At 47.0% G+C, this 18,516-nt stretch overlaps 1 protein-coding gene across 2 annotated transcripts in view; it reads left to right on the forward strand.

The window, feature by feature from the left end:
* The first annotated feature begins 256 nt into the window (after positions 1-256).
* The window catches only part of Ncoa2 (nuclear receptor coactivator 2), a 226,829-nt gene continuing 208,569 nt past the window's right edge, over positions 257-18,516 (forward strand). For both annotated transcript variants that reach the window (XM_052175942.1, XM_052175943.1), the window contains exon 1: positions 257-919. The gene's annotated coding sequence lies outside the window, so the exon portion shown is untranslated. The remainder of the gene's footprint in view (positions 920-18,516) is intronic.

The raw sequence follows: 18,516 nt of genomic DNA on the forward strand, positions 1-18,516 counted from the left end.
CACTTGGTCTTTCTAAATACCGCGCAGTCTTTGCTTTGTCAAGCAATCACAGGGTGGCACCCCGTAAGTTCGCCTCCCGCGGTCACGCCCCTCCATCCCCTCCAGAGACGGTAGGGGCAGCAACTAGGGAGGCGTATCCCCGAAGGAACCGAGGGGACATAGTGGCCATGGACTGCGCCCCGGAGCAGCGTCTGGGTGCGGAGGTGCGCACGAGGGGTGCAGGCTGCTGGCTACCGGGCCCTGCCTGAGCGCGCGCAGGAGGCACTCCTAGGGGCGACCCTGGCACTCGGTTTTCCGCGACCTTCTCGCCGCAGCGTCCCCGCCGTCTAAGGCACGGCGGCCCCTTGGCCTCCACTCCCCGGGCCGGGCAAGTCCCCCTTTCTAGCTTTCTTTTGGGCATTGCCCTTTGCCCTCGCTTGGAGTCCTCTGTTGACTCTCCCTACTTCCAGTCACCCATAGGTCACGGTCCTTAGACCACAGCCACCCATCTTGTCCAACTCTCGGAGCTCTGAAGTCTCGCCAGCCAGGGAGATGCTGAGGACCCCGCGGGTGGGGTAGCCCCGGTGTTCCCGGACCCACGCTCGGGGGCGCGGGACGCAAGTTTCCGCCCGGTCCCCTGAGCGGTGACAGCCAGCGTTCGCTCGGAGGCGGTGGGGAGGCGGAAGGCGGGCCAGCCGGGTGCCCGAGCCCCCTCCCCTGCTCGCGAGCTCGCGCGGTCTGTGTCTCTCTCCGCAAGTGCAGAGCGGCGGAGGAGGAGGGGGAGGAGGAGGAGGGAGCTGGGGGAGGATCTCCATTGAAATAAACAACCAGGCAGCAGTTATTAACACAGGAACATGGCGGCCGCAGCCTGGGCTCCCGCGGCGGCGGCGGAGGTCAGCGCCGACGGCAGCCCGCACCTGACGGCGTGACGGCCACATTGGTAAGCGCGCCTCCCCTGGGGGCTCGCGGGCGGCGGGCGGGGGGCGCCGCGTTCCCACCCGGGCCGCTGCCCTTGGTGCGCGCAGCCCGGCGGAGCCGCGCGCCGGCCGGGCAGGCTGTTGTGTGCGGGCACTGCTGCCCGGGCGTGCGGCGCCCGCGACGCCCATCCTCGAGGCGCGGCCGAGCCGGGGACTCGGCTCCCGGGGGGGCGGGGGGGAGGGCGGGAAGACGCGGAGTCCCCGGGAGAGAAAGGAGGCGCTCGGGCGCCGGCGAGAGAGCTCGGGAGACGAGCCCCGGAGCGCGAGGCGGGCGGAGGCTGCAGCCCACGGCTCCGGCCGAGAGGTGAGCACCAGGCCGGGAAGCAGCGGCTGTGCCGTGGGCCCCTGCTCCGGCCCCCTCGGGGCTGCGCGGCGCAGCCCGGGCTGGCGGGGGAAGCCCGGGCCGGCGGGCGCAGTCGCGGCCGGTGCTTTCTTCCCGGGAGGCGTGCAGCTATTGCTGCACGGGTGGGAGCCGGGCGAGGGGAGGCAGGACCTGGGAAGTGCCGGGGGTGTGTGAAGGTGACGCGGCCGGCAGGGGCGGCGGCGGGGGCTCGGGCGTCTGGGGGCCTCGGGCTTGGGTGGCTTCGGGGCGGCAGCGCTCGGGCCGCGCAGGCCGGGCCGCGGTGGGGGCGGGGAGCCGGGGTCGGGCGGCGGCGGCGCCGCGCCGGGCTCGCCCCTGACTTAACTTTCTGGGTGCGGGCATGTGTGCCGGAGGCGCGCTGGGGCCGCGGCCGGGGGCGGGAGGCGGGCTGCGGGCCGGGAGGTTCCGGGTTGGCTCGCCAGCGCCCCCTCTTCGGTCCCCCTTCTGCGGCCCCTGCGGGGACAGGCCCTCGGGGGGCCCCCCGCGGGAAGCGAGCGGGGTCCGGGCGGCCCTCGTGCCCCGTCACGCCCTGGGCCGGGGACCCTCCTCTCCGGGCCCCTGGAGGCTCCCGGAGAGGCGTCCGGGGTCGGCGCCGCGGCCCGGAGTGCCCGCCCCCCGCCCCTGGGGGAGTCCTGGAGGCGCCGCGGCCGCGCTCGGGGGTGGCTCGGTCCCTGCTTCCATGGTCCCTCCCTTTCCCCTCCCCCAAGTGGCTTCCGGGGCCTGCGGACTGAGGGGCGGTAATCGGGGACCCGAGCCCCTTTCTCGCCGGGAGTGGCGTTGGGCCTTAAGCCTAGCGGGCTTGTCACTGGCAGGGGAAACTTTCCCAAACCCGAGCCCGAGCTCGAGCACCCTCCTCCGCCACCTCGTCCTCTAATCCCACTCCCACTCCACCTCCTCCGACTCCTTCCCCTCCCACCGACCCGAATCTTGCTGTGCCTGACTGATGGGGCAGTGAGCCAATGGAAGGCGGGAACTGACCTGCCGGGTATCGGTAAGCCAATGGTGGATGCCAGAGGCAGGAAGGGGGCGGGGTTTATTACGACCAGTTAGGGCTGAGTTGCAGGCGGGGCGGGGGAGCCATGGAGACGCCGCGAGCCTTCCACTCTGGCGCGTCCCTTGGTCACCCGCACCTGGGTTTGTGGAATAGTGTCACTCACAGAATCTGTGACCTGGGGAGACCTGCATAGTTGCGCGAAGATATTGCTCTTCTCTGGTGCCGCGAGAGGCGTTGTTTTAGACATGACAAAGTCTAAAGCCACTTCAGGATGTGGCAGTAACTGCGAGGCCCGGTTTTAAAATGGCATATGTTGATAGTGACCGTGATCTGGATCTCAGCACCAGGTGAGATCTTTGAAGGTCTGCGTTGGTTTCACTGGGCTTCTGTCCAGCACCCGGACGATGAAATTGAAAGGGCAGTCTGAGAGTGAAGGCGAGGGTGGCCTCACGTCAGGTGATTTTTAGGAGTGCTAAAGCAATCAGTTTGGAATTGGCCTCACTGGGACCTTGTTTAATCAGCCCACCAATTCCCCAAGTCTCTTTGAAAGTTTTGTGTTTGGTCTGGGTGTGACATTTTTACAAAGTTGCGATTTATGTTTGAGTGTGTGTGTGTGTTTTGTCTTGCTCTTGGGTAAACAAAATGAAGTTTTGAACGAAAGCGCCACTAAGATACCAAGCATGTGTTATTAAAGCACAAAACTAGCCAAAGAATATTTGTCGGCAGAAAACAAAAGGAATAAAGTATAGCTTTACATATTGCTCCCATACAAAAGATTCTTAAAACATTTTTTTTTTTAAGTTTCCTTAAACACGGATGAATTGCACAGTGTGTGGCTACTTCTCTGATGTGTAAGAGGTCAAGAGCTATCTTTGATTGTTTTAACTGTTTGGGTTCAGTGAACTGACTTTCTTGACTCCTGAGTTTTAGGAAAGGGGGGCGGGAGCTGTTCCCAGTGAGGATCCCAGGTTGCTCAGCGGGAATTGCGGTCTGTTAAAAGGACAGCTGCTGCTGCAGTGCTTGTGTGTGTGTGTGTGTGTGTGTGTGTGTGCATGCTCTTCTCTTTGTTGGTGAGGTTAGTCCAACCCGACGGCACATTCCTTTTCCCAGTTGGAATCTTTGGGAGTTCGAAGAATGAGAAATGTTAAACTTAAAATCCATGCATTTTTGGACTCTGTCGCCCATAAATTTAATTTTGAGATTTAAAAAAATATCTGATGGGCATGATCCACACTGGGTTCTCCAGCTTTTATTACTACTGGGTTATTAAGAAAGGATTCCAGAGAGACTAATGCGAGGAAACAGTAGTGTGTAATATGTGACTTTCAAATCTGTAGTGTAGATTCCCAACCCGCTGGTAATTTTAAACATTCTTGTAGAAGTAAATTGCTTTTTGCCTTTGAAGTGTTATTTTGATGACGAATGAATCAAAGGAAAGATAAGCAATTATTTCAGCTGAGAGAAGTAGGGAGTATTGTAAATCAGTGTTCAGAACCCAGCAACATTCAGACACTCCCACTATTGGTTACTTTGGGAGGCCACTCTGATGCAGGCCCTTTTCTCTTCCCTGAATTCTTAAAGGTAATTCATTATTTTACTTCATTTTTCCATAAGGATCCTTCAAAATATTCTTAGATTCTTGGTGGCAGAGAATAGCAAGTCCCCTAATGCCTGGCGAGGGGAAAACCTCTCAAGCATATGGAGATATCTAGAAAAAGATGTGCATTGTCAGCGGTGATTCCATTGTGTGAGCTCCTGCTGACTGAACCTTCTTCCTCCTGGGAATTTCCCTCTTAAAAGAGAGGGTTTCTTTTACTTTTAGATGTCAGGGTGCTGAGGCCCAGGTTTCAAGACAGCTCAACAATCATTCATGTGAATCTAGTGCTTTTGAGGACTTAATAATTTAAAAAAAAATTTAATCCTCCATTGATTAAATATAATTTAGATCAGTTTCAGCATGAGAGACATTTTACCGAATATATATATATATATATATATATATATATATACACACACACACACACATATATACACACACACACACACACACACACACACATATATATATATATATATAGGGTCCTGGGATTGAATAAAGGGTTAATGCATGTTGTATAGAGGGTCCTAGGATCGCATAAAGGGTTAATGCATGTTGTATAGAGGGTCCTGGGATTGCATAAAGGTTTAATGCATCTTGATTCTCCCCTTGTCTCTCAATAGGTGTGTATTAAAGCTTTCCAGTTTGTCTGGAATCCATAATATCTGATCCCGTTTCTATTTTACATGTAGAGGTTAAGGACTCAGTGCCTTAGCTGTTTCAGGCCACGGTTAGGTTGCTATGTGACCCATACTTTGACAGCTTAGATCTCTAAGAAAAATGTTTTTTGTCGTATTGGATACAAAGGCTATTCTTTGAAAGTGTCCTTACAGTGTTGGAAAGAAAACGAACGCATGAACGAAGAGGGGCCCTTTAAGGCATTTTTAATAGATGATTAATTTTCTGTTATGTACAGGTGTCTTTGATATCTTGATCATTGTTGTGGTTGAAATTATTTTTTAAAGTGTAACCAATTTTTAGCTGTTATATGACAAAAACCAATGTTTAAGACCTATTGGCTTTTTACTATTTACTGTTTCTAGTTTTGTTTGGTGTTACATTATTATATGCTTTACTGAGGTGTTCCCCCCCCCACCCCCGCCCCCGAGACAGGGTTTCTTTGTGTAGCTCTGGTTATTCTGGAACTCATTTCTGTAGACCAGGCTGGCCTAGAGCTCGCAGAGATTGGCCTGCCTCTGTCTCGTGAGTGCTGGAGTTAAAGGTGTAAGATACCACACCCAGCTAGCTGCTTTACTGGTTTTTAAAAAATTTATTTAAAAAAATTTATGTTTTTTCTGCCTATATGTATGCCTGTATACCACACGGTGTCTGGTACTCACTGAGACCAGAAGAGGGTGTTGAATCCCTTGGAAGTGGAGTTACAGGTCGTCGGGCATTACATGTGGATGCTGCGAATACCAATGCTCTTAACCGCTGAGCATCTCTCCAGACTTATATATTGATTTGTTTTTTTTTAATTTTTGTTTATTTATTTTATATATACCAGCTGTCTTCAGACTTACCAGAAGAGGGCATTGGATCCTGTTACAGATGGTTGTGAGCCACTATGTAGTTCCTCGGAATTGAACTCAGGACCTCTGGAAGAGGAGTCAGTGCTCTTAACTGCTGAGCCATCTCTCCAGCCCCACGATACTGATTTTTGAATGAAGAAAAGCCATGGAATGGAAAACACAATGGCTAGTTTTTTTCAACCTTTTCTCTCACAAACTCCTTCACCTCTGCATCTCTTCTAAATGGAAAAGCGGCGCTCAGTGTTCATGTGCTCCTTTCCTTCTTTTGTTTTTTCTAACTTCTTGAAGGGCTTAGGATTTGTAAAGGAGAGAGGTAGGAAGGCATGCCGCCCTCTAGAGCCTCTGAAAGCGTCCACCCGGGAAAGCTGTGCAGACAGTTCAGTGGTGCAGCCCCTCAGCTCCAGGCGTTCTAGACCCAGGTGACTTGCGCGGCTCTTTTTAGCAGTCTGTGTAATTCCTAGCTATTGTAACAGTGAGAGGACAAAGGCGTTGGCATCTCACGGTAAAGGTCACTAGATGTCCTGCTGGTCTGCAGGTAGAACACAAGACTGGCCTCTAGAGCAAAGAGTCTCTGTTTACCAATTAGTGATATTCATTCACTGCGTTTCCGGGCTCAGACACTATGGAGGAATGATAGGATTTGTTTTAGGCTGGTGTTTATTGGTTCTATGGTTGGAAATTTTTAGCAAGCATAAATCATCACAGTATGTATGGTAATATTTTTCCTAGCTGCTTTGGAACTTCTGAACATAGGCTGCAAATCGGCAGATGCTAAGGGGCAGCTGACAGAAACTGAAATGTGCTCTGACTCCTGGTGGGGCTTACCCCTCAAGCCCGCCAGGCCTCACTCTGGCCTGGCCTGTGCTCAGCAGAATCCTTATTATGGGCGTTGGAGGTCTTTTCTCTGCCTTTTTTTCTTCTTTAGCAATTGTTTCATTGATTTATTTCATCATTATTGATGGAAACTTGACTACCCTGGCCTTGACAGTGTATTTGGTAATAAAATCTTCAAGTTACAGAGCCAGGGACTAAGGGGGGCCACAGACTGGGTGATGGTCTCCTCCTTCCCCTCTTTCCCTTACACCTTGGAGGTAAGGAAGGAAACATTTGCCTTAATCTTATCTTCTGTATATGTATATAATTTCAAGGTTGTACTATCCAGCAAATATTGCATGGATTTGGGATTCAGTTATTTTTCCTGAGAATGGAATTATGTTTAGAATAAAGAAGTTGTGGGGCTTGGGGGATAGCTCAGTCAGTATTGTGTCTGCACTGCAGGACTGGAGTTTAAGTTTCTAACACCCAGGTAGGTGCCTGGCATGGTTACATCTGTAATCCTAGTTCTTGGGAACAGAGACACACTGATCCCCAGAGCTCACTAACCAGCCAGTGTAGCCAGTTGTGGGCTTTGGGGTCAGGGAGGGGGGCACCTTGAGCTTTGGCCGTCACATGCACACACATGTGGACACACACTTCACACTTTCACATACCATCCATGAGTTGTTTAAATGTCCCCTTGATATATGAGCTTAAAATTAAGTAGATTTCTCTATGAAAATATGGACATGTTTGACTTGTTCAGTTGTATTTGGTTTGAAGCTTAGGTGCTGCTCTGTGTGTGAGCCCTGTGTGGTATGGTACATGGTCACATGGTCAGTGGTCCTGTGTAGCTGGTAGGATGTGAACAGGGTGGGTTGGCAGGTGGGCCCCCATCATCTCTGCCCCACCCCTTCTCCAATGGTCATTACTTTGTGCTGCGTCCCCTGGGCCTTGGAACCCGGCTTTAGCTCTGTGTGCAGCCTTGGGCTCCGCTCTGGTTGTGGGTCTTCTGGATGGAGGTCATTCCCATCGGGACCACAGTGTCTGTATCAGGGATAGTGCCAGCCACTTCCTAGGCTTTCTTATGAATGGTCCATTCTTTTGATTATGGCCTCATGTTCCAGGAGGCTGGAGGTTAAGAGGAAGTCTGGGATGGCTGCACATCAAGACTCTATCTGGGATATAGCAAATGTCCTTAAGACTCTCAGCTGTTCACTCTGAGAAGGAACAGATCTGAAGAGCTGAGATTCTGCAGATGTTCCCAGCTGTGGATGGAGAAGTTAACTCCTGTGAGTCATATATACAGCCATACATACCTCAACCATTCTTGAAATTTCAAGATTCTCTTGCCTTTAAATATCAAGAAGTAGAAAAAGCAGTGAAGTAAACTGATGGAATTAACTAAATGTGTCTGGACTTAGGGACATTTGTTGTACACCCGGGCTTCTCACTCTGGTGTGTGAAGCAATCGTTCACCCTCCTCTGGCTGCCCAGGACGGAAATGGACACACAGGCATCAGATAACTTCCAGGGTCACACAGCTGGCCTACTGAAGCACATTAGGACCCAGGCGCTCTTGCTTCTGGCCGGCTGTTAGGCTCTCGCACAGGCCTTGTTAAGACAGCATCAATCCATTTATTCTGTGAAAGCACATTCTCGTTGTCTGTAAGCCAGATTCCACACACACACAGTTCTCTGTGCGGGAAAACTTATTTGTGGGGGATCAGTAGAAAATGTGCCGGGGGACACTTACAGGTTTGGAAGGAGTTGACGTACATATGTGGTTTCTTATTTCTTCAATGTAGATTCAGTGTTGTCTTGTTTAATTGTGGGGTATAGGTTGTGTGATGCCTTTTGGTGAGTGTTGTGCATTCCATGTAGAACGGATGACTCTGCTGAGATACCATAGACCCAAAAGAAGGCTGATAATGTATGCAGTCATCTGACTTCTGCTATGCTATTTGTGGAATTCTTCTGTCTGCTCAATTGTTTGCAGGGAGCAGGCGCGCTTTCAGGAAACCCGCTTCTGCGCTCTGCCAGGATCTGCACGCATGCTTGTAATGTTCCAGCTGCCAGGACCCAGGGCCTCTTGTCAGAGAGGAATATGATGCATGGGAGTTTTGCTGGTTGCTTATGTCCCCAAAGGCCTCACCAGGAGAGCGAGTGAGTGCCGGAGCTTTCTGCTGCTGCTGGCTGCCCTCTGCCCATTAGAGGCCACAACTGAACGAGGGTGGGCCCTTGCAGCAGCTCCTAGGATCTACGTGGGTCGTCAGGAACAAACTTCCTCTGCCTTTGGTGTCACCTTTGCTTTTGTAAGAACATTTAATACTTATCTTAAAAATTCTAATTCCATTGTTAATATGCTTAAGATTAAAAACTTTGAGTTGTTTTGAAAATGTAAGTTAGAATATTGAATTGTGCCAGGCCTGGTGGTGCAGTTCTTTGATCACATCTTTAGGGAGGTAAAGAGAGGGTTATCTCTGATCCTGAGGCCAACCTAGTCTGTACTGAGTTACAGGATAGCCTTGACTAAGTAGAGAGACCTTGTTTCCAAGACCATAACCCAACACAAAGAGCAAACATGTTTGTTTGTGCATATGATGGAATTGTGTCTTGAGGATGTGACTCAGTGCTGGACTGCTTGGATGTTCAGGGTCCTGGGCTCAAGCTCAGAGAAATACCCCCTCCCCAATGTAGTTGTGTATTTCTAAGGCTCCTGCAGCACTTTTCCAGTCATTTCTAGGCCATCTTTAGAGTCTGTCCAAATGGAGACTTTAGATAGCTGCATAAGTAAGATTTCTTAAAAATGATTTCTGTTTTGTATATGAGTGTTTGCCTGCATGTTTACCCATGTACCATGTGCATGTCTGGTGCCCACAGAATCCAAAAGAGGGCATTGGATCCCTTAGGACCAGGGCGATAGCTGATTATGAGCCACTGTGTGGCTACAGGGAATCAAACCCAGGCAATCCTTAAAGAGAAAATGGTGTTCTTACGCACTGAGCCAAATTTTTTTAGCTTAAGAAACAAAATTTTAATGGTATCTTTTAATGCATTAAGATGTGTATGTGTATGTGGTATTATTCTCTACTATTACTTTATTCATATATTTTTTGTGGTGTTGTGAATCAAGCCCAGGGCCTACAGTATGCTAAACACTAGATCAATATTACATATAAAATCCTAACATGTATAATCAGAATTACTCATAGCTGTCACATTCACCTAACATGTAATCACTTCTGAGCAGTTATTGTTGGGATGTGAGAGGGAAATTCTTCCATATGCACTTGGTAGGCTCCTAAGAAGGGACTATAGAAATGCACTAAAATTCGGAGTTACCACAGTGCCATGACCTGAAGTTGCTGTCTTGGGCTGGGGAACTCCCTGCCCCATAGGTGATCCTTCTGCAGGTCCCTGCTGCAAGGGGCTGTGTGTGTAGAGGAGGAAGTGGAGTGAGGCAGGCACCAGAGTGATAAATGAGAGCAGCTTCCACCAGGGCGTTTCCACCAGGCAGGCTTTGCACAGATTTTCCCTCTTTCCTTCTGTCTTTCTTCCCTCACCCCACCCCCACCCCACCGCAAATAGAATTGGACATGTAGAGATGGAAGATGGGCAGCCGACAAACCAGAGGCAGTGTGATGGGGGGAGGGTGTCTGTTCTTAAGGACTTCAAGGGAATGAGCATGGTAGGTAGTGTCCCCACCTACTCTACCCTGTGTTCCTGGTAGGTAGGTCTGACCTGTTTGCAGCAGGTAGTGAGAGAATAGCTCTCTGTTAAGAATGATGTTTGAAATCATTGCTGTTGGCCAGTGTTGTGGTGGCAGTAGGGGTGCGATGTATAATTTAGTTGGATTGTTAATAGTTCATGCTTTTTGTGTTTCTCTGCTTAGGAATATTATTACAGACTTCACAATATTAGGTGATTGAAATGGCTCACAGGTTATAATTGAAAATATTGAAGTGATATAAGATGGTTCGAAAGTTTAACCAAATGTTTAAGACAAGAATGTTTGCCTCTAAATTTTTTTGCACACGCCTTTAATCGGTGCACTTAGAAAGTAGAGCCAGCTGGACCTCCGAGTTTGAGACCAGCCTGGCCTACATAGTGTGTTTCCAGACTAGCCAGGGCTTCGAGGTGAGATCCTTACTAAAATAAGCACACATAAATAAGTAGAGAAGAATGCAGAGAGAGAGAGAAGAATCCTTGCCCGTGAGGGTCGAGGCTACCGTGAGGCTGTAAAGTGCTTTCCTCATGTACACGAGGCTCTGTGTTCAACCCCAGCAGCATGTAAAGCAAGTGTCCTGGCCCCCCTGCAGTCCTGGCTCTCAGAAGCTGGAGTCCTTGGGCCAGAGGTTCAAGGCCATTCTTAGTTATACAGAGAGTAGAAGGCTAGTAGTCAGCAATGTGACTGTCTTCCGCGCCTTCCTTCCCCAGAGGATAAGTGCATTTTTTATACTTTCCTTTTGAGCCTTGTTTTTCTCAGGTGCTGTCCTATGTTGTATTAGTGTCTTGGTTCCTTAAGGCTTTTCCATTCAAGGGCGATAGAAAAATTGCTTGAAAATGTTAGTTTTTATATTCACTGCCATTGGAGTCTTGGCAGAATGAACATGTGGTGGAGAGGAAGAGAACCAGCAAGGAAGTCCCAGGAAGAGCTCGCTGCTATCCTGGCTTTCATCTCCAGCAAGAGGCAGTGTGTAAGCTTAGTCTTCAAGTTTCCAGTTCACACATGTAATTATGAATCACAGCACAATGGAAGACCGAGATATTAGCTGTAATACAAGAAAACAACACAGTCATCACTTTCGACACAAAATTGACAATTTTACCCCCTTACCCTCCAACCCAGCATTGTGCTTAGACATGACGTTGACCAGAAAACAGAACTAGAACTTGAAGTCTCAGCTTAGCAGGAAGCTCCTGGCTAGTCTGCCTGGGCTGGACTGGTCCTGTTCCCTTCAGGGTCCTGGCCATCACTGAGAGAGGCCACTTGCTTCCTGTGAGGGCTGTATGGGTGGGCTAGCGGGGAGGGAAGGAGAGAAGGGCTGATCTTGCTGGCTGGGAGAGTAGGTCAGACCCCTGATGGCCACCAGCACAGCAGCTGGCTACACCTGGATCTCTCCAGGAGCCAACTTGGACTGCTGTCAGGTGCACATGATTCTAACGTGCACGCACGTGGAGAACACCAGCATACAGAGGGGCTGTGCAGAGAGGGACCATAAGGTAGCTGAGGTGAAGTAAAGCCAGAGTGGTGCCTCGTCCTCTTGCATCTTAGAGGATTCCAAAGATGCTTTAATAGTTTCTGGACTTATCAAAAGTGCAGGTGACTGATGGTGTTGCCAGCGCAGGGAAGAAAGAACTACAGATACATGATGACATGAGCAAATCAGTGTATGTTAAGATGGTTTGTTCTCTGTGTCCGGTAAATATAGTCTGTACATCTAAACAACCCAGGAACTTGCACTTGCTTTCTCAATGGTACAGAATACAAGTGCCTGGCATAAGCATACTCTACACATACATACATGCTATATGTTTGCACACACATGCTACATGTCATTACATTCTATATATATACATATATACTATACATGTGTGTGTTTATTTTCACTCCAGACAGTGTGTAGAACAGCTGAATGGCATAGAAGGCTTTGTTTTTCTAAACTTTCTGTTTGACTGACACTTAAATCCTTCTCTGCTGCGAGCCATTAATAGATTGATCTTCCCACGATATTCCTTTCCTAATAATGTAATTTCCCACTCACTATAGAATGATATCTTCAAACACTTACCTCTGAGTCTTTTGTGAACCCAGCCTTCTTCTGTTTCTGTCGTGCACATGAATCTTTGTCTCTAGGATTGTGTTCTTGCTGTGAGCACGTGTTGTGGTCTGCCCTCTTGTTCTCTTGATTTGCCTAGAGAAAGTAGATGAATTAATCTAAAATTTAGGAAGTATGCCTTTGACATAAGAGTTATTTTAGGAATTCCTACTGCTAATTTTAAAACTGAAATAATGAACCAGAACAAAAGGAGGAGTCCAAAAATATTCCAAAGTTGCTTAATGAATCAGTTATGGATTAAAATTGTCCTACAGGGACGGAAGCAAAACTACCATGTTTGCCTCGGAAACAATAAGTACAGGGTGCTTTGTCGCTTTGATATGATCACATAGTCTTTCAGTGCCAGGATTTATTGGTTTTTCCTCTGCATAGTATTTGACACTTTAGAGAAAATGGATTTTAGTTTATAATGGAGAGGAGAAAAGATGAAGAAAACCGTAGGATAGTTGGTAGTGCTAGAAAGTTAATAATATACCAAAAATGGTGTGACCACTTGAGTAGTTGCATTGAAGAAGCAATAATGAGAATGTCAATTGAAGGGCTAAATCCCAAGAGATGATGAAATTCTACAACACATATTAATATAGACTGTATTAACACTTGTGGAAAATCCTGATTCCCCAAATTTTACTTAAATAAAAGTATATTTTTATTATTTTTAAAGGTGTGTGCATTTGTACCGTAAGTCAGGTGTCCATGGAGGCCAGAGGTATTTGCTCCCCTGCAGCTGGAGTTTGGGTGTTTGAGGCGTCTGACATGGGTGCTGAGAAGAAAACTCTAGCTCTCTGGAAGAAGAGGGCTGTGCTCTTGACCCTTGAGCCATCTCTTCATCTCTCACCCCCTAATTTTAGTTTTTGTTTTGAGACAGGGTCTCACTGTAACCCTGGCTAGCATGGAACTCTGTGTAGACCAGGCTGGGCTGCTCACCCTCTTATCCTTTTATCTCCATCTCCGTGTGTTTTCATTGTGAAAACTGCAAACGTTTAGAACAAATTGTAGTGAGTACCTGTGTGCATTTTCATCCATTCATCCTACATACATTTATTCATCCCCCCTCCCTCTGTGTTTGTCTCTGTTTCTCTCTGTGTGTCTCTCTGTCTCTGTCTCTCTCGTGTGTGTGTGTGTGTGTGTGTGTGTGTGTGTGTGTGTGTGTAGGTAGGTTAAATCATTCCAAGTTAAGCGGCAGATAGGATTCTTCATCTGTAAAGAACAATGTCTTAAGAGCACTGCCCTGAGTCACCGTCACCTCAGAATTGATCTCTCCTTGCTGAGCTTTGAGTTTCAAAGCAGAATCTAATCCGGCTCATACTGTAACCCAGTCCACTCCTTGCACCTCCTTCCCAGGGTTTACTCCTTTGAATGTCTCTAAGAGTCCAGGTCAGCTGTCCTGCGTGTTTGTGTTTATCCTGCTAGCTTTGGGGTGTCTTCTGTTGCATATTGATGACCATGGAGTGGTCCACTTGGGAGGTCACTGAGTCTTCCTGCAGTCTGTTTAGATTGGCCTATACAAACCATACTGCAGATCACAGGGAAAGACAAACAGAAAGGTCAGAACTGACTTGAAGGACATTCTTCATCCATTAATCTGCGATATACTTTTACCTTTAAGAAGAGGTAGATTTTGTTCAGGTCCAGACCAGAGGAAGGCAAGGCCTGAAGCATTAATTGTATAGTCATCTGGACAAACAGGAAGTCTATAACGGGACTTTCTCTGACCTGCCAGTGATACAAATAATGACACAGAAGCTTCTAGTGGAGTTTAAAGCTTAGGCCTTCTGCTTGGGCGGCCTCCGGCTACTCCGACTTAACCATCTAATAGCGCGCTGTGTGGCTAGCTCTTTCTGTCCCTTCTCTGCTCTGCTCCAGTGTTCATTCCTGCCTGCTCTCTGTACCCCTCTGCTCCTTCTTCCAGCCCTCCCACTCCCCCCAAAGTTCCACCCTGTACTTCCTGTTCAGCTCTTGGCTGTCAGCTCTGTATTATCTCTCCAATCAGAACCTCATCGACAACTCTAAATTCCCTTAGGCAAGTGAGGAAGGATGAACATTTACAAAATATAAGACTGGTGATAGGCCATAAAAATGACAATACTAATATCAAAGAAGAAGAAACACATCTTCATACTCTGTGAAGAAAAGATTACCCCAGCAGAGTTTCTTGTTCTTTGTTGGAGAATGGTAATTTACATTTCTTGCACACTTGACTAATTTTGTTTTGAATGTTTCTGTTTTTCTTTTTTCTTTGTAGTTTTCATTTGTTCTCTCCTCCAACTTTTCCTACCCTGAAACTCTTCCTAGTATCTTCAGTTTCTCCTGCTCCTTCAGAACTGTCTGGAAAGGGGTAGTGGTAGTGAGTGGGAGCTTCATCCTCACCTTGACCAAAGGACTTTACAGGTGAGGTCTTCCCAGGGACTGCCTGTGCTCTCTGCTTTTCTCACCTGCCTAATATGGTGTAGAAATAGCAGTTATAAGTAGGTATCTGTTGACTTGTAGTCGCTGTGTTTAATGCTCAGGTGAGGACAGGAGTCACCACTTTTAACAATTGTATTATATGTAACTATAACCACAAACAAATTACATTAGATTGTTAATGCAATTTTGCCTGATTTCATACCCAGCAAATGAATTATTCTCATTTCTGATGACAAGGGAAAAAGCAATTCTGTTTTAAATGTGAATTTGCATTGACGTTATTCCTCAGTATAAGAATTGGGAGGCAGAAAGAACAGCACCTAAAGTGGAGAGGCCACCGAAGATGTCAAGTACCCCAGAAGAAATCTTACTTAGTTACCCAAGACTTAGTTAGTGAGACTGTGTCTTTTGGCACGGCCTGGCCCTGCTGGAGGTGGGGTACTGATGGCCTGGAGCCATGTCTGCACTGTTTTCAAGGAGCGCTCCCCCCCAGACAAGAAACGCTGTCTCGGAAGGAGGAGTATTTTATTATGTTAATAGTTAATATTTAAATTGAGAAAGAACATATTTAGGAGACCAGAGGCGTTAAGAAAGGAGAGAAAAATGAGACTGGTTACCAGATTTATAGTTAACAAATCAGGGTAATTTTATTAAGCCAACAAGTAATAAAGATATTTAATAAGAAGATGTTTTTAATATAGCTTGTAGAACTTTCCAGAAGTGTATATTATTGGTATATTACATAACCTTGTTGTTTTATCATTGCGTGTTCTGTATGCATATATATATATTTATATATGAATATATATATATATATATTTAAATTTATAACCCTCCTCTTGATAATACCAGGGATTAAACCTTAGACACTTACCTGACTATGTCCCTAGCCAGAGTGACACCCCTGTAAAATAGATTTTGTATATGTGGGTTTTAAATAACAATTACCTTTTCCTAATTTTGTGCATCTTATCTGCTGTGGATTTGGATACCATAGTATCCAGATAAGAAGGTTTTGTTTATTTAGCAAAAAAATTCAATGAGTGATTTCTAAATGCCAGACAGTAATACAGAGTAAAAAGAAATGTCCTTGTCATGGAAACTTTTCAGTCTAGGAAAGAGGTTTAATTACTGTGCAGTTGCCCTAGGACAGAGTAACGTTTGAGGGCTTACAGGGCCTAGTGAACAACCAGCTTGTTAGGCCCCGAGGGCCTGGAGGGCTGGGATGCCTAGGTTTCCACTTGTGCTTCAGACAGCGCCTGCTGTGATGGTTTCTAGGTGGCATCTGCACGCACATAGAAGAGTCATCCCGGGGCAGCGCGTGTGATGTGCCCGGGCCTCTTACTGGCTGAGCTTCCTAGGCAGGGCAGTCTCTCTGAGGTCTCCCAGGCAGGGGCTGCTCATGCCAGAGTCTTGCTGCATTGATGTGACACGGCTGCCTCTGTGAGCGTGGTGTCATGCTCGCAGACGCAGGGGTAAGGACATGCTTCTGGGCTCCACAGCAGCGGGAGCTCAGTTAGGAAGCGTCAGAGCAAGCCCTGAGGCGAGTCTGTTGACAAGATCTGATCCAGGACATAGGCTGGAATTCCAGAGCACATCTCCCCACAGCCTTGGCAAGCTGGGATTAAAACCCAGTTGTCTTACATAGGCCAGAAGTTGTGGGGACACTTCAAGCATGTTGTGAGCCTCTTGTGATGGAGTCTCAGCAGAGGGCGTGTAGGTGGGCAGGTAGAGTGGGAAGTGGAGTTATCATATTTATTACAGGCTAAGGCAGACAATTGAAGTGTTGTTACAAGAGAGGAATACTGACATACAAGTGAGCCACTCAGTATGAGATTTAAGCAGACCTTTGGTTAACAAAAGCTGGGGGATAGTAAGGCTTTTAGATGAAATTTTTTGATAAACGTTCATTGACTTCCCCCACCCCCCTTTTCTGGAGGGAATTTGTTTTAAACAATATAAATTATTTAAAAGAATGAATAAGTATAGTGCTTACTAATCATTTAGTAATGGTTAAGAACACTTTGCTTCTGGCTAGACTCGTTCCTTTGGGCAAGTGTTTGAATGTTTCTGAGTCCTAATTTTCTTGATCTTTTGAGAAAGGTTTCGCTGTGCTTTGGATGGCCTGGTACTTAGCCTAGGTTAGCCTTCAGCTCCTGGACATGCTCCTGGATGTCCTGTTTCCTGATTTGGGGGATTACAGGCGTTTACAACCCCACTTGCTTCCAATTTCCTTTTTTTGTGGAAAGGGGATAATAGTTAAGATTAATTTCATTATTAATGAATTATAATAATTAGAAATACTTTTTAAAAGTGTTTTTTTATTTTTATTTTTTCGAGACAGGGTTTCTCTGTGTAGTCCTGGCTGTCCTGGAACTCACTCTGTAGACCAGAGTCTCGCACTCAGAAATCTGCCTGCCCTGCCTCCCTCATGTTGGGAGTGCGCCACCATCCAACTAGGAATAGACTTTTAGAAAGGAGATTCTTCAAGTGGCTTGTGGTAGATGTGTGGGCTCTGATCTGTCATGAACCCTTGGGCTAAATGCCAGCAGGCATCAAGATGTGTAGGCAGAGCCCTTGCCCACCTGCAGCAGTGTTTTTAGTATGTGAGGTCCTGGGTGTGGTCCACAGCAGGGAGTCTGGGCTGGATCCCATAGCCTGGAAGGCAGTGAGTGGTATAGACCTTGTGGAGTTAGTACAATGCGTGAGCTCACTCTTGTTAAGAAATCTCTCATGCAGGGTAATACACAGGCCTGTAATCCTAGCATCTTGGAATGAGCCTGAGGCAGGAGAATTTCAGCTTCAAAGGCAGAATGTCAATTCAGTGAGACCCTGTCTCAAACTAAATAATAAAGAAAGTGGCATAGTTAGTATATGACTAGGTAGGTCATAGGTTCAGTCCCCGCACTGCGGGGACACATGCAGAAGCAGAGACATGTGACAACTGTGCTGCACAGAACTGATGAAGTCTTGTGTATGTCTTTTCAAGTTTGCCTCTGGGTCAAATAAGATCTTGCTGTGAGGTTTGCTCTTAGATACTCTTATGAGGTGATGTTACTAACATGCAGAGTGAAATCATTGCTTAGAGAATAAAAAAAGTTGTGGGTATTTTTTTTTGGAAGATATTAATTCCAAGTTCCAGCAAAATTTGGAGACCCTGGAATGCTTTCGTTTGCTTGCTTTTTCAAGTCTGTGAAAGCAGTTTGGCCAGTGCCATACACTGCTGTTTAGGAATGCATTTGTATATGGGTGGTCTTGAGTCCCATTTCTGTAAATGCTTCCTATTGTTATCATCCTTTAATTGCTGCGATGATCAGCATTGACCCATTCCAATGTTCTCTCAGTCTTAGCTAGGTCTCTGGAATTTTAATTTAAAGTAAATTGTTTTAATTTTTTAAATGAGGATTTCCCAAAGCACTGGCTGTTGAAGAAGTTAGTCCTGAAGAAAAGAACTGCCTGTATGTTGGGATTCTCCTGGACCAGGTTTTGATTTAGACCGCCCTCTCTGCCAGCTAATGCACTGTCCACGAGCACGTGCACGTGCACAGGACACTGGCACTCTGCAGCCCATGATGCTCTTTGTCAACTGTGCAGAGCAAATATGCTCCCGTTTTGTTAGATTAGAGGATGTTTTCGATAGTCGTTTTAGCACCCAGTGGATTTAACTGTGATTCTCAGCAGGCAGATGATTTGCTGTACAGTCTCATTGTGGAATGTCTGTCCCTCTGTCCGTGGGGCTCCACAGAATCGTTGGTGAAGCTGGGAGCCATGTTTGTGCAGAAGACTTAAGAACAGGGTAATTTAAATCAGTAAAGTGTCTGACTTGTAAGGAAGAAGAAGTACTTATTTTAACTTCTTGGAGGTGGTGGAACATTGACATTAGATGGAAAATAGCTGAAGAATAAAGTCCATAGAATTCACATTCCTTAACCTGGAAGATCGTCTAAGTGTTGGCCTTAGAAGCAGACACTGTTATTCTCCACAGAGATTATACTTAGATCTGTCAGA

Source organism: Apodemus sylvaticus, chromosome 3, assembly GCF_947179515.1.
Source record: "Apodemus sylvaticus chromosome 3, mApoSyl1.1, whole genome shotgun sequence".
Lineage (NCBI taxonomy): Eukaryota > Metazoa > Chordata > Mammalia > Rodentia > Muridae > Apodemus > Apodemus sylvaticus.